The 14,254-nt window shown below is 48.1% G+C and overlaps 2 long non-coding RNA genes and 1 pseudogene across 2 annotated transcripts; all 3 read right to left on the bottom strand.

Annotated features, from left to right (window-relative positions):
• Positions 1-4,353: 4,353 nt before the first annotated feature.
• LOC110579176 lies at positions 4,354-8,289 on the bottom strand (annotated as a pseudogene).
• An 80-nt stretch (positions 8,290-8,369) lies between these two features.
• Positions 8,370-9,401, bottom strand: LOC110579261. The gene is made up of 3 exons (XR_002480242.1): positions 9,390-9,401; positions 8,920-9,049; positions 8,370-8,443 (listed from the first exon to the last, which is right to left on the bottom strand). It is a non-coding gene; the product is annotated as an uncharacterized LOC110579261 (long non-coding RNA).
• A 55-nt stretch (positions 9,402-9,456) lies between these two features.
• On the bottom strand, positions 9,457-11,412 carry LOC110579209. Its single transcript, XR_002480233.1, has 4 exons — positions 11,354-11,412; positions 11,187-11,219; positions 10,609-10,635; positions 9,457-9,528 (listed from the first exon to the last, which is right to left on the bottom strand). It is a non-coding gene; the product is annotated as an uncharacterized LOC110579209 (long non-coding RNA).
• Between the last annotated feature and the right edge of the window lie 2,842 nt (positions 11,413-14,254).

Here is a 14,254-nt window from a genome sequence, read left to right as displayed (position 1 = left end):
ACAGCAAGCACTTGACCCATGTTAAACCATTACTGTTGTTTAAAATTATCATTACTTATCACACAACTGGGGACAGGAGGAAGAAAAACATGGGTTCATCCTTCCCCTACATGGAGGATAGGTGTCCACAGGGTGTCTGGGCAGAGGCTGTCTGCTTTCTCAGCCATGTGAATCTGTCTTTTTTACAACACTCTGCTACCCACAGGCCCCACCTGAAAGTACCTGGGATGGGGGAGCTGGGCTCCAGTGCATCCATGAGGGAGAAGTCTGTAGGGATGAAGGGGGTGTCCCAAGGCTGGGGTGGCGTCTGTGCTTCTTCCTCACCAGGCAGAAGGGGCGCAGGTGTGGGGCGCTGTTCAGGCTGTTGGCGGGGGCACCAGCTCCCCTCTCCTGCCCAGTTCTCTGACCACACTCCTGGCATCCCTTGCAAACAGGGACGACATGTTCCTGGAGGAGCGAAGAGAGGGCAGGTGTCCTACAAAGCTGTGGAGACCTTGGTGAAGTCTCAGCTGAACTGAATTTCTAGCAGAAGTGTGAGGAGTGGGGAGCCCTGAGCAGACTTCTCCCGGGTGCTTCTGACCCAGGGCTGGGTTCTAAAGTCAGCAGATAGGTGGAAATCCCAGGTGGTCAAAACCACCCTGGAAATAGCCTTTAAATCACTCCCCTGGAGAAGCTCCAAGGCTCTAAGGACTCCCTTCTTAGTTTTAGAACAGGTGTTCCCTTGGGAACATTACTAAATCTCTCTGCTCCTTGGTGTCCTTGGCTGTAAAGTAGAAATTTATTCATATTTATATAAAATATAGACAATTACTATCTATAACAGTACATCCTCCATTGGACTGTCATAACAGTCCAATGGAGGATGTACTGTTATGAGGACTAACAAGTTGATGTTGGCATTTGTTGATAAGCTGTTACCCTTTGTGTTCTGGCCTTGCTTGCTTTTCTGAGGTAGTGGGTGCCCAGGTGGGTGGGAGGAGGGAGAGGAGATGGGGGTGGCATGAGAAGGGAACAGGGATTCCTCTCTCTTCTCGCTCCTCTTAGCACACATAATTGAGTTTTCTGGGTAGAGGCATCTAGGATGAGCCTCTGTTTCCCCCTCCGGTGGGCCCCAGTAGCATTATTGTTCCTACGTCTTTGATGGAGTTTGCCATTTCTGTGAGCACCTTCCTGAGGTGGGCCCTGGCAGTCACCGAAGGCTTGTGAGCAGGGCAATGACACTGCAAGCCAGTGCACGTGTTTTAGGACCAGCACTCACTGCCCACTGGAAAGGGGAGACTGCAGGAGCTTATGACTACCGTCCAGGGGAGTGGGACCCAGGGCTCCAGTGTGATGTGGGGGCCAGCCTTGTCTGCAGCCCCAGGGAAAGGAGGCAGCTGAGGGACCAGCTTCTCCACCAGGCACGGTGCCCAGGGCCCACGCTACTTTTAGGGCCCATGAAAATGTTTTAATTTACTTTAAATCAGAAGAAACAAAGAAGATTTTAGGTCTAAGAGAGTATCTTAATACAGAGTATTAATATATTCGTCTTTATGCCAATAGTCTTTTTTTCCTTTTCTGTCCAACTTAAAGTCAAAGAGAAACTTCCGTGTTGTTGGGAATGGGCCAACACAGCCTTAAATGACAATATTTGCTATTTCTACGGAGGAAGGGGCCCCGCAGTGACTGCGGCCTGGGGAAGCGTGGGCCTGCTCAGGCCTGTAGGGGGCGCCAGAGGCGCGTCCACACCAGCGCCGAGAGGGGCGGCTGCGGGGGCGCCTAGGGAGATGGTGCTGGCTCAGGTAGTGACCGAGAGGACCCTGGGGGACCGTCTGAGGGCAGCGCCAGCGCCAGCTTGGAATCGGGGAGGGTAAGTAGACACTCTCCAAAGGGTTTGGGGGGGAGGTGCAGAGAAGGACAGGCCGGGAGAGGCGCGGGGGAGGGGGGACTGCGGGCCTGCCCTCCTGCCTGGAACCCCCTCCCTGCCCCCCAGTCCCGCAACCCCTCCAGGACCCGGGGTTCCCGGCCCCCCACACCCACCTGAGGCTCTGGGCGGCTGCCCGTAGGGCGGTGGCCGGGTGACCGTTCCGGACTGTAGGCTGTGCCCAGCGCAGGAACTCTCTGGAACCCGCGTCTAGCACTACAGGGTTTCCAGCCCTGCCCCTGCCCAGGTGTCGTGGTACCCCACCCTCTCCAGCCCTGACCCTGACACATGGGGTGAACCTCCAGCTTTCAATAATGGCGTGTGGACTTACATTAATACTTAGGCTTTGTGTTCTTTAATCAAAGCTGATCTGATCCCACCCCCTCTGTCTTGCCCCCCCCACCTTCTTCCATTGCTTCTCCCCAGAGACAATCACTTTAAATGTGTTTTGTTGCTTGTTTTGGTAATTACCTCCCTTATTTCTTGTTTAAAGGGCATTCTTGAGATATAATTCACAAGCCATACAGCTCACTCCTTGAAAGTGTACAAATCAGTGGCTTTAATATATTTACAGACTTGTGCAGCCATGACCACAGTCAGTTTTAGAACATTTTCATTACTTCCCACCCTAACCACTGTGATGTACTTTCTGGGCTCTCTGGATTTGCCTATTCTACATATTTCATATGAACGGGATAATATAATATGTGGCCTTTTGTGTCTGACATCTCTTAATAATAACCTTGCTCAGTTGTAGGCATTGTCCATGGACTTACACCAGGGAAGATGAGGATTTAGGGTCTCCTTGGCTCTACACACCACAGGTCCCATCACAATTATGACTATGTAAACACTACTCAGCTATTAATAAACCATAATTATTTTTCCTTTCCTGTAGGATTTTTGTTTTGTTTCTCATTGTCATTTTCCTTCTATTTTCTATGTGTTTGTATCTAATTAAATCCAACCTTCCAGTTCCTTAAATCTTGTATTTAATATCTCAGATTCGAGGTATTCTATCAATTTTCTCTTCCTGGAGAAATCTCCCCCAAAGCCTTCCTATCTGCTCAGATGGGGACGACTTGTCCTTTGCCGCCCCCCCCCCCCCCAACTGTCATCCCGGGAATCCCCCTGTCTCTATTCTACACTAAATCTTTGCCCTGTCGCCAATATTTTCCTTCTGGGTTTCTCTCATTTTGTTGTATCACAACCTCTCATAGTTTTCTGGAAAATGGAACATAGACAGTAATTTAAAAAAATTTTTGTCTGAAAATGCCCTTATTCTACCTTCAAATTTGATGTAGACTTCTAGGTGGAAATAATTTTCCATCAAAATGTAGGAAGTCATTGTTCCATTGCCTCTAATTTGCTGTGTGTGGTTGTAATTTAAAGTTATTCTTTTCTTTTCTTTTTTTTTAGAGAGGGAGAGAGGCGGGGGAGGGGCAGAGGGAGAGGGAGAGAGAGAATCTCAAGCAGGCTTCATGCCCAGTGGGGAGCCTGAGGCAGGGCTTGATCTCAGGAGGCTGAGATCTTGACCTGAGCCAAAATTAAGATCAGACACTTAACCCGACTGAGCCAGCCAGGTGCCCCCTATATTTGATCTTTTGTAAATAACCTTTATTCTTCTCCGTGGATTTTTACTTTGTCCTGCATGTTCTGAAACATCACACAAATGTGTTTTGGTATGGTCCCATTTTCATCCATTTGTGTCAGGTATGTGATGGGCTCTTTAAATCTGGAAACTCATATTCTGGTTATGGGATATTTTATTGAATTATTTTGTTGATGGTATCCTCTCCATTTGTTTGTGTGTGTGTGTTCTCTTTTTGAGAACTTGTTTTATCCAGCTGTTAGGCTTCTGAATTTCTTATTTTTTTCTTTCTTATTTTTCATCTTGTGACTTTTTACTTTACTTTTTGGGAAAGCTCCTCAACTTTACCTTCTGATCCTTCTATTGAGTTTTTATAATAGTTTTAATTTCTTTTTTTTCAATAAAAAAACTAAAGTTTAATTAACATTGAAGGGGTAACAGCCACTTGTAGTCTACATTGAAAAGTAATTTTATTTTATTTTTTTAAAGAATTCATTTATTTATTTGAGGTTGGGGGGAGAGCACGAGAGCACAAGCAGGGTGAGTGGCAGAGGGAGAGGGAGAAGCAGGCCCCCCACTGGGCAGGGAGTCCATCAGTGGGGCCAGATCCCAGGATCCTGGGATCATGACTGGAGTCGAAGGCAAAGGCTCAACTGAGTGAGCTACCCAGGTGCCCCAAAAGGAGTTTTAATCATAGCTAAAACAAACTAAAATCAAAGAATCCTATTAAGAAATAATAAAAATTATAAACATTTAATAACACCTAATATGTAGATACTTAAGATCCTAAACAAAAGTATTAAGAGGGCCTTGAAATTTTTTCCCAACAATTCATCTCATAAAATCAATTTCTGAATAGCTCATATCCTTTGCTTTGGTGTTTTGTCTGCTATCATCTAAACATTAGTACAGTAGAAAATCACTTATATTCTTTTCAAATGCTTGGCATTATAATGTGATCTCCTGTCTTTCCTCAAATTAAATTTTGCTCCACATATTCCACATGTATGCAGACGGACATCCCTGTGCTGTTCCAGCTGTTCATATTTGGGAATATCTGAAAGCAGACCTGGCATTTAGTCTTGCCAGCAGTTAAATGAGAAATCATGTGCCGTACATGGTCATGTTTTCTGAGGTTTCCTTGATCACAGGTGGAACAAACATTCCTGGCCATGCCTTTGTGCAGTTGCAACTGACGTTCTCTTAAAAACTGCTTTCCACGTGTCTGACAAATGAACTGTTTTTCCTTAGTATGAACAGTATAGTGTTCTCTTAAGTCACTCCTCTGATAAAATCCTTTTCCGCACAGATTACAAAAATGCTTTCGTCTGTGATCTCTTTCGTTTTCTTCATGATGGCACTCAAACACAATCTGGTCTAGGCAGCTAGACGTATGTTCAAGCACTAGATTTTCAGTTTCAAAACACTGGCCACAATTGGATGTCGAAAAGGACAGGCAGAATGTTTAAATAACTGCTTTTTTGGGGATACTGTTTATCTCGAAATGATTGTCCCTAAAATCATCCAACATTTCCACAAACATATCTCTTACTTCTGACTGCTCATCAGGATTCTCTTCCATGTCCGTTTTCTCCTCAGTATTTCCTAACCTGTTCCTTGTCAGATCTTGGGGTTCTCTACCTCTTTGAGCATGATCCTGAAGCTGCCTCCCCTTAACAAGGACCTGTCCTCATTTCCCACACGCACAGATATGATCAATGTGTTTGGCTAAGTAATGAGATGACAGGTCCTGCTCAGTTATTGTGAATCCGCACAGCTCACAGGATGCATTTTCATATCCTCTTGTACTGGACTGCTGTTGTTAGGGGGCCTCATGTTTTCTAGACCACCTCTTTCATCAGCATTTATCGACATCTGAGGTTTTAGCGTTTTCCTACCACTTTTCTTAATACCAACAACTTCTTCAACGTAGTATCTGTGAAATGGCTCTTCAAGTTCATCTAATTCATTGTTGTCAGTGGATTCATTACAGTCGTTATCAGTAACTTTAATAGTGTTAAAGTCTTTCAGTTCGTCTGTAGGAATATCTTCTGGCTCCATCTTGGTAATGGTTCTTTTCCTCTCAGCCCCTCTGCTTTTTTTTTCCACTGGCTAGTTCAGACTCCACCGTGCTACTCTTTCTGCTCCCCATGGTTGGAGTCGAATCAGCAGCAGCCTGGCTGGTGTCTCCTCTGTATTCGTCTGTCTGTGTAGAAAATACTTTGGAAGATCCCTTTTCACCACATTCGGCTTTGGTAGTACCATCTTTTCCATCTCTACTATCTACTCTTTTGTGATAGGATCTTGTGTTTTGTTATGAATGTCTGTTAGTACAGGTTAGCACAGGCTCACCTAATGATTTTTCACAGCTAAAGCCAAATCCACAACTATCACAGGTAAAACTCTCCAAAGTGCCGTGACACGTGTTCTTTTGGAGCTGATAATTTGGATGCTGAACTCTTTTGTACATACATCAAATAGTGGTTCGGGGAAGTGCCTAATTGTAAAGACTCTTCATCAAGCTCTTGGTTGTGTGGTGTACTTACTGTTGAACTTGGCTCTGCACACCACCTGTTGGCTTCACTGCCATTCTAGCCACTGTGTCTTATACCAAATATCATTTTGCTGTTCAGTTTGCTAGAAGCAGAAGATGAACGTTTTGAACCAGAACAGTCTGCATCCTGAATGTCTTCTAAGCACTCAGGAATGTTGTACAGCTGTGGGTACCTCATCGCTACTTTAAACTGCTCCAAACTGGAGGGAGCAGTCATGACCTTCCCTAAAGACAGAAATGGCAAAATGAGATCAGAACACTCGGCACTAATTTTCATGTTGCTGAGATTCAGTTGTGCTGAAGGTTCAGGAAAAGCATTCTAAAAGAGGGGCTACAGGCAGCCAGAACAGCTTTATGTGCTTGAAAGTAAATACCATCGATTGCAGTACCACAGTCACATAGAAAACCCCACTCCCTTTGGTTGTTTAACTGCTGAAGGATGGAGCTGCATGGTAGGCTTTGTCATCATCTGTCAATTAGAGACCAGCTGCAGCAGGAACTGGGGCTGCGGAGGTTTTAGGGAGTTTAAGGCAAATTGGCCATGGGAAAGGCGGGCAGAGGCGAGGGGGCCCTCAAGTTTTAATTTCTAAGACCTCTTCTTTTGTTCTCTCAGTGTTCCTTTTAATTTTTTTTTAAGATTTTATTTATTTATTTGACAGAAGAGAGAGACAGCGAGAGAGGGAACACAAGCAGGGGGAGCGGGAGAGGGAGAAGCAGGCTTCCCGCCGAGCAGGGAGCCCGATGCGGGGCTCGATCCCAGGACCCTGGGATCATGACCTGAACCGAAGGCAGATGCTTAATGACTGAGCCACCCAGCCACCCCTCAGTGTTCCCTTTAAAATAGCTCAAAAAGCATAATTTGGAAAAGTAACATATAATCAATACACAGGTATAATTTTGGGGGGGGGTTAATTTTTTTGAAGCAATTCTGGACAAACGAAAATGTTTCAAGAATAAAAAAGAAAAAAACCCTCTTGTTTTTAACATTTTACCACCTCTTCTTGGTCACATATCTATCTCTCTGTCCCTTCATTAATCACCTTATTTTTTGATGCATTTCACGTAAGTTACAGATTACCAGTACACTTCACCCCAAACAATTCATATTGTTACTAGAGTTCAGTATTTGTTTACTTTTTTTGGAGTAGCATTAATATACAGCAAAATGCTCATATCTTTAGATACTATTTGATGAGTTTTGACAATTGCATGAATCTTTAGCAAGGTACAGATCTATCACTTCAGAACATTCCCTCAAGTGTGCCGATCCCTGGCTCCATGCTACCTGGAACGGCAGAAGTGGGTGGCCCTAGATCCCCTGAGCTCATCAGGGGCACTCCCAACATAGACTGGGGCGGGGCCAGGCCTCTCTGGACTGACTGCCAGCCACTGCAGCATGGAGAGAGTCCCATACGGGGCAGACAGGGGCTGCTTGGCTTCCAGATTCCAGGTTGACCTGGCGCTACTCAGCTCCATATTCAGGCCACTGAAGGAGGAAGGCCTCCTACAGCAGGCCGTAGGTGATGGCCAAATCCTCATCCTGGAGTAGGGCAAGGAGCTCGGGTTTGAGGGTGAAGGGGATGTTCCCGGAGTAATTGAAGTTGGACTCCAGGATGCTCCTTACCTAAAATAAACAGTATCTGATGTTACAGGTCAGCATTTGAGGTCGGAGAGAGAAAATTTGTCCCCAAGAGGGCCATGCAGGGTAACTGAAAAGGACGAGCTTTGGAGTCAAGGGGACCAGGAGTCATGTCCTGGTCGTGTCCTGTGATCAGTGTGATCGTGGACACATTATTGGAAAATGCTGAGCATTGGTTCCTCAGCTGCTAAATGGTTACGCTAACATTTCCCTTGTAGAATAGTGGCATCTGCAGTCAGATGTGTATATACGTACATACACGTGTACAATGTGTGTATATGTATATGCGTATGTCTGCATACACATAAGTACTTACGTATATGTATGAGGAGAGAGAAAAGAGAGAGCAATTCCCAAATGGTAACTGTGTTAGTAAAGCAGGGATATGACTCTGAGCCCCTGAGTTCCCAAACCTGGGTTCCTATATGGCTATTTTAGAACTGGGGGTGTTGGGGGGGCCTCTGCAGGGGTTGCCATGGAAACAGAGACCCTCCTAAGGTAGCCTCATACCCACTGGGCCTGTTCCCTAGAGGCAGATGTAGCCAGGGATTTCCCAGTTGCCAAAGCAGGATCCTGTCTCCCTTCCTGGCAGAAACCTCCATTATCTCTTTTTCCTCAGAGTCATTCTTAACTCTGGTTCTTTCACCCTCTTCCCTGGACGTTGCCCTTGGGGATTTCTCACCAGCTCCTGCTGCTGGAGCAGGATCCTCTTCTTCATGGACTAGGCCCGCAGATCATGTTGGGTGTCACTCAGCGCTGGGAACGGGGACATTTGGAGAAAGAGAGTGATGAAGAGTCATATTTTCCTCTCCCCGCTGTGAACTAGGAGACCCCATGAGAGGGTAACTCTGAGGCAGAGGAATAACCCACTGGACTTGAAGGTCAAGTTCCCTGTACTGGAAAGTCCTCCTTCTGCTCTTGGGATGGTCTCCAGGATGCTACATGACATGGTCCAGAGGATGGGATCCCGAGGCTGGAGCCTGGAATCATCCCACCCACAATGATCTGTTGGATGAACTTGGGTGGGTCACTTTCTAGACCTCAGGCTGGGTCTCTGTTCACATAGCAAATTTATCTCACTAAGCCCTCCAGACTTTGGAGAGAGGTGATATGTGAGGATGAAGATCATGATATTTGAAGGGTTTTGGAGTGGTGGCATCTAACCCATGGATATCATGAGGTCTGCAGGTCAAACTTGTGACTTTCCTACATTTCCCCCAAATCACTCTTACCCATTATGGCTTCAAGGAGGTAAATGATGTGGAATCTTTCCTGGATCCATAGGTCTCTTATGTCCTCTTGCATCTCATTTAGGATTTTGCCACCAAAGTCATCCAGAGGATCCCAGAGGTTCCCATCCAGCTGTAGGAGACTGGTATTATTGGTAATATGATATTACTACTACTACAACTAGTATTTCTAAGTAATTTTGCCTGTGTCTTTTAAGTCTGTAAGTGATTAACGAAGGTGGGAGGTCAGGGTGCTTTACCTGCGCCAGGGGATTCCTAGCAGCCTCAGTAATTGGGACTGCACTCCCTGGCCCTGTCGTGTCTGGGGTCAATGTCCTGCATCTCTCGCATCCTACTCTTTCCCCTGGCATTGCCCCATTCCCCCTCCCCCATGTGCCTTGGTAGCAGTATCTCCTAAACCTGCCCCCGTTACCACTTTTGATCAGCCCTAGGTAGCTGTAGGAACCCCTCACCTCATCCGTGAGGTTCTGCAAAGCCTCTCGGTTCCCAAGCATGTTCAGGATATTATGGAATATGGCATCCTGAGCGTCCTTTGAGAGCTGGGTGAGGGCCTCTGTTCCTGGAAAATCTCCTCATGTAGGTGCTTGACATCTGCCCTCAGGAATCAGCAACAACGAGAAGATGGGTACAATTCTTTGATTAGAACATTCCTGGGATGATCAGCCCTTCCCCATCAATAGGAGCCCTTTTATCAACCAAAAGCATCTCTGTGAATGGCACGTTTGAGCCCTGGGAATAGGCTAGAAATAACAGACTAGCAAACAGACAATCATAGTGATATGAAATGAGGGGGGTAGAACGCAGGGAGCAGAGAGGGGAGATTCTGGAAAGGGGTCATGGGAAGTGGAAGAAAATGACCAGGTGCTCATTTCTTGGACATGTCTGACATAAGTGGATTCTAATGTTGGGCTCTTTGAGATGAGGATCTTAAGTGCCCTGGGCTCAGTTTCTACATCTGTTAAATGGGGATCTTAAAAGGATTAAATTGAGTTTATGTATGGAAAATGCTTGGGGGTAGTACTGGGTGCACATGAGCTGTCCTTCATACTGTGTAATTCTGCCTGTATCATCTATATCCATAGAGAATTAACCAAGGAATTGGGGCGCCTGTGTGGCTCAGTCAGTTGGACATCTGCCTTCGTTTCAGGTCTTGATCTCAGGGTCCTGGGATTGAGCCCCATGTCGGGCTCCCTCCTCAGTGGCAAATCTGCTTCTTCCTCTCCCTTTGCCCCTCCCCCTACTCATATGCTCTCTCTCTCTCTCTCTCTCTCTGTGTTCCTTAAATAAATAAATAAAATCTTTAAAAAAAGAAGAATTAATTGAGGAATGGATTCAGGGGCTCTCTGCTTTTGCTAGCAGACTTAAGGTGGCCTCAAGATGATCTGAGTGAGAGGCCAGTGGAATGGGAGCTGAGTGACACAGATATTTCTGTTTGGTGCGCTGCTGTATCCCCAGGGCTCAGAATAATGCCTGTTGCCCACTAAGTTCTTAATAAATGTTGGTCACAGGCATGCACAAATGAATAAAAGAACGAATAAGCAGAGCTGACCAGATCATCTGTTTGGAAGTAGAGCTCAGTTTTCTGAGTTGCATGGAAACTCCAATTTGGGTTCTTGGCTTTGCAGGTTCCTACCCTGGAGGCCCCTTAATTCTCTCTTAATAGACACTCACCTTGCAGGAGGACTCCCCATATTCTTCCTGGAAACAGAATCACAAGTGAGCATCTCTTTTCACATGCACAAATTTGCTTTTGAGACACTTTGGAGGGTTCTGTTCTCTACCACTTCCTCTTGCGAAACCTCTTCCTGCCCCAGTCTGGGTCCATCCGTCCATTTCCATGGCCTTCCTGAACCTTTCCTATTCCACAAAAACTAGGGCCAGGCCCCAGGGCCTTGGTGGCAAAGGCCAGGGCAATCTGCCCTGCTGACCAGATGTGTGCAGGATGGGATCCTCATCCTCGCCTCCAGCAAACACATACCTACTGGGGGGATGGGACCTCTTACGAGGGTGTCTAAAAGAGAAAGTACATCCCCCACCCAAGATTAGCTTCTGAAGACATTCAGTTTCTCTGACCTTCTGCCCCTGACTTCCTTGACCCCCTCTTTTCCATCTACTCCTGCCCTTTGCCCAGGGGCCAGATCTTCCTGCCTCAGGTAAGGACAGCAGAGGCAATCATGGGGGGTTTTGTGCAAAGTGGTCTCCTGGAGGGATATAGTCCCACCTTCCTGCCTTGAAAATCACCCACTCACCTGATGATGGTAGGAAACTCACAAACCATTTCCCTGGAAAGAGAAACAGAAGTGCTCATTCACAAAGCCTTATTCTCCTCTCCCCACCGCTCTCCTTCCTCTTCCCAGATTTCTCCTCCTCTTCTTCCTACCCACGCCCCCCCACCCCCTGCCCCTGGATTTCTTACCTCTTCCCACTACTTCAGTTGACTTGGTACCTAGGCACGTGGAGACCCAGGCAGCCCCCGCCACAACCCTGTCTCAGTGTTCAAAGGAGAAGTGACTTTCTCTGTGGCCAGAGGCCTGTGCCAGAGTCAAAGGCAGGGGAAAGTAGGAGGTGGTGGAGGAATCTTGCTGGACAGGTTTCCTTGTGGGTCTGTGGGGGCTGAGCCCTATGCATGGCTCTTACTGGTACCGAAAGGGGGTCAGGGCTCAGCAGTCTAGGCAGAGAACCTGCCCAGCTCTGGAGCTCACCTTTTGGAAAGGCTTTTTTGTTTGTTGTTTGCTTTTTGTTTGTAAGATTTTATTTATTTGAGAGAGCAGAGAGAGAGAGAACAAACAGGGGTGAGGGGCAGAGGGAGAGGGAGGAGGAGAATCCTCACTGAGCAGGGAGCCTGATGTGGGGCTGGATCCCAGGACCCTGAGATCATGACCCAAGCCGAAGGCAGACGCTTACTCGGCTTATCCACCCAGGCGCCCCTTGGAAAGGTTTTCTGCTTGTCGTCATCTGTGATGAGAATGTCTGGATGGGAAGAAGTCAGGCCAGGACAGCTGAGGTTATTCCTGCTGGACTCTTTCATATCCCTGCACCTGCAGCCCCAGACTTCCTCCTCCAGGCCAGCTGCGGCAGCTCTTCTCAGTGGGGCCTGGAGACCCCTCCCATCGTAGTCCCCCGCTGGCTAAAACTCAGAACCCCTGACCTTACTCTGAAGAGGACCCTGGAGCCTGCCTTTTTCATAAGCACCTTGGTTGATCACTGTGCTCTCTGACATTGGAGAACTGTCTCTGTAAGGTAAAGGTAATTGGCTTTGTCCCTCCTTCTTTGGGTAGGATTGTCTGTTTGGTGCCCTTTGTCTTACTCTCCTGAGGTCTCCTCCCTCACTTGTTTCTGCTCCCAATCCTGCCCTCTTCTTGGGTGATTTCACACTGCATATAAGAAATGCTGAGCCCTGGGATTTGCCCAACAGTAGGATTTAAGTGTTGGGCCAGGGACAAGAGCCTGCGAAGGAAACAGAATAGAAGTGATCCCATAAAGGGGATCCCAACGACCAGGGTGTCCTAGTATCTAGGGGAGAGAGAGCTCCAAGGACGGAAGAGTCACGTGTGTGCTCTTGGTGATATCCGTGGAGTAAATTCACTGGGAGACAGACTTTGGTGGGTTGAGGTGTGAATGCCAGGGAGGGGTGAGCGCACAACATGTAAATGGTACTTTAAGGAAGCGGTCTGTGAGGGGACAGTGGTTGGGAAGAGGCGGTCACTAGAGGGGACACTTGGGTGAGGGGGTTTATGAGAGGACAGGGACCTGATCTCGTTGTCAGGTCACAGGGAAGGATGACTTCTGTCAGTCACATCACCACACGTTCATCACTACTTCTCACAGCCACTCTGGAGACGGGCTCATTTCCATTTTATAAACGAGACGGCTGACAGAGTCTGATTTTCTTTGAAATTGCACAACCAGTGCCGTGACAAGTTACTGAACTGTGCTACACTTAGGTTCCTTTCTGATTTGTCATGATGATTGTGGTAGTTCATCGAAGTCCAAGGTCTGCAGCCCTGGGCCGTGCTAAAGTTTCCTTGTCGTCCTGGGAGCCCAGAATGTGTGAACAGCAAGTCCCCCTCGCCCCCTAGTGGACGTGGTGTGACTTGCAGGCGCTGCTGTGAGAGCCTTTAACTTGGTTCGGTTCACGCTTGCCAACACTTGTAAAACATGAAGTGTTGTTTTTTCCCCCCTCCCTAAATATATAGCACGTTTTCATTTACCATGAGCTTGATAGCACTAGCATCTCCTGGTGGCCTCAGCAGGAGTCTCTGACCTCTCAGAAACGTGAGTCCTGTCTTCGTTTGTATCCCTCAGGAGAGAGCGGCCTTCGAGAGGGGAAGGAACACCTGCGTGCACCCGGTCACTGCTCTGCCCGTTCATGGAGGAGGCCGGGGACATTTCCCGGCTGTGGGGGCACACACATCCTACCACCCACCGCCCCCACCCAGCACTCCTGAAACCTTGCTACGGGGAGATACAGACAGTCTCCCACGTGGAGAGGGACAAACGGGGGCCCAGACGGAGGTGTCCTTAGCACGGGGCAAGGTGCAGCCCCAATCCCACCATCTCCAGTCATTCAGGGACTCACTCAGGCCACTCTCAGCAGCTCACATGGGGGAGCCACAGGTGCTCCCCAGCATACCCATTACTGCAGGTCCAAGCCCCTCGGATATCAGCATGGTCCCAGGCAAAACTGCAGACATAATGGCCTAGGAGCATAATGCAGGGTTTTATCTACACCTCCCCCCAGCCCCAGCCTCAGGCCCCCAGCACACTGACACTCTGGGCTCTGACTCCACGAGGGGGAACCTTCTGTATCAAACAGCAGCTGCATCGCTGGGTGGAATGGTGAGCGCCGGGGGCACAACCAGCTCAGAGTCCTTGGCCTGTCACTCACACACACACACACGCACACACACCCACACACACCCTCCCTCCCTCCCTAGTCCCTTCCCAAATTGAAGTCCCAGTTAGAGGTGAGCCTGATACAGCTGGGGTCCAGCTCCTCGGGGATCGGGATGCCCTCACCCCACACACACACGCACACACACACACATGCCCTCACCACACACACACACACACACACACACCCACACACACCCTCCCTCCCTCCCTAGTCCCTTCCCAAATTGAAGTCCCAGTTAGAGGTGAGCCTGATACAGCTGGGGTCCAGCTCCTCGGGGATCGGGATGCCCTCACCCCACACACACACACACACACACACACATGCCCTCACCACACACACACACACACACACCCCCCCACACACACCCTCCCTCCCTCCCTAGTCCCTTCCCAAATTGAAGTCCCAGTTAGAGGTGAGCCT

Source organism: Neomonachus schauinslandi, chromosome 4 (genome assembly GCF_002201575.2).
Source record: "Neomonachus schauinslandi chromosome 4, ASM220157v2, whole genome shotgun sequence".
NCBI classification, from domain to species: Eukaryota; Metazoa; Chordata; class Mammalia; order Carnivora; family Phocidae; genus Neomonachus; species Neomonachus schauinslandi.
This window is presented reverse-complemented; position numbering and strand designations above follow the sequence as displayed.